We start from the raw sequence: 2,098 nt of genomic DNA on the forward strand, positions 1-2,098 counted from the left end.
CAAAAACCCGTATCTACTAAAAATACAAAAAATTATCTGGGTGTGGTGGCACGTGCCTGTAGTCCCAGCTACTCGGGAGGCTGAGGCATGAGAATGGCGTGAACCCGGGAGGCGGAGTTTGCAGTGAGCTGAGATCTGGCCAGTGCACTCCAGCTTGGGTGACAGAGCGAGACTCCATCTCAAAAAAAAAAAAAAAAAAAAAGACTCTGTCTCAAAAAAGGAAAAAAAAAAAAAAGACTGATTATAGTTAAGAGGGGTCAGTCTGGGCAGTCTTCCTGCAGGTGGTGAGATTTTCCTTGGCTCTTGAATAAGGTGATAAGCATGTATTAATGGAGATGGAAAGGACAGAGAAGGGCACTGCAAGTGGACAGACCAGGACAAATCTGTGAGGAGGCAAATTTTAAATTCTAGACAGTGGCCTACAAATACTTAGTTCTTTTATGCATGTTCCCAGACTTTCATTACATCCTTGCGGCTACACACATGTCACACATTAATGGGGCTGCACACACATGTTATTTCATCGCATGTTACATTTTAGTCAGTGGTTCTCGTGGGACTTCTTCAGATGTGTTCACCCACAGACAGACTTTTTTCTTTGGGTTCGTACAGGCAGGTCTTCACCTCTTCCTCTCTTGTGTCTTCAGCTGTGTTTGCTAGCTCTTCTTTCTAATCCGGTGGAAGGAAATCCCTTACATGTGCATTCTCCTGAATTGCTAGAGCCTTTCTTAACACTGGTGCAAATCTTCTCTGTAAAGCTCTTAATCAGATCTCATAAACGATTAGCCCAAATGCGTTTTCAGTTTCTAAAGTTAATCATCCTCGAGGGCCAGGAGTTAACATGAAAATGGGGAACTTGCGGTTGTTCCCGTCTTAACATCCAGATTTCGTTTGCAAAGTAAAAGTCATTCCACAGAAGATGAAATCAAGAGTCTCAGCGCGTATTTTCCAAATGAGGTGGTGTGATTGTATCCTCCTTATCCTTGCACATATGTGGCAACCTAAAGAGTTGTCCCAGAGAAACAGTGGGATGAAGTGAAGACTGTCAGAGCAGCCCCCTGGGCACCTGAGGGGAAGCACACAAGGGGAGCTGACCCCACAGCTTCCTGAAGCAACACCAGGAAATGAGACTCCGGATCATTTGGGGGGACATAATACCCTTTATATAGTTCTTTAGAAGAGTTTACCCAGGCTGGGTATGGTGGCTCATGCCTGTAATCCCAGCACCTTTGGAGGCTGAGGCGAGAGGATTGCATGAGCCCAGTTCAACACCAACCTGGGCAACACAGGGAGACCCTGTCTCTGCAATTTTGTTAATTAGCTGGGCATGTTGGCACACGCCTGTGGTCCTAGCTACTCCGTAGGCTGAGGCAGGAGGATCGCTTGGGCCCAGAAGACAGGCTGCAGTGATGCAGTGAGCCAAGATCATGCTACCTGGATGACAGAGCAAGCCCCTGTCTCAAAACAAAACAAAAGGAATAGTTCACCCATAAGCTGAGAGCCTCTTCCCTTGTCTGAGCCTTGCTGTGGGTTGCTGAAATCAGCGTGGAGCACTGGGTCTGTTGGGGTGGTGTATGCTCATCAGCTTCAGGGCTGTAGATTCCTTTGCCCAGCAATGCCCTGGCAAGGATAGTGTTGACTGCCCAACAGCAGCCAAGTGTTCATCTCTGTCAGGGCCTATCGGCAAGCAGCTTGTCACCAGCTGCCCAGCACACCCGGAAAAAAATGGTTCCTGTGTTCACACAGATAATTTGGGTTGATAGGAATAGCATCAGGAGAAGACAATGGTGTCACCAAATCAATACTTGTGCTTCACAAATTAAAGTCTTGGCTCTGGCCCTGAGTTTATATTCAGGAGGGCACGACTCCTGGACAGAGACTAACTGCAACAGACATTTTGCTCCCAACAACAGCGAATTCTCTTTTCTTCATAAGGAGTCAACTAGAGACTTGATATATTAAAGAAAAACCATTGAGGCTTATGTCCATAATCCCAGCACTTTGGGAGGCCGAGGTGGGTGGATCGCTTGAGCTCAGGACTTTGAGACCAGCTTGGGCAACATGGTGAAACCCTGTCTCTGCTTTAAAAAAAAAAAAA

Source organism: Colobus angolensis, unplaced genomic scaffold, assembly GCF_000951035.1.
Source record: "Colobus angolensis palliatus isolate OR3802 unplaced genomic scaffold, Cang.pa_1.0 Scaffold37, whole genome shotgun sequence".
Taxonomy (NCBI): Eukaryota; Metazoa; Chordata; class Mammalia; order Primates; family Cercopithecidae; genus Colobus; species Colobus angolensis.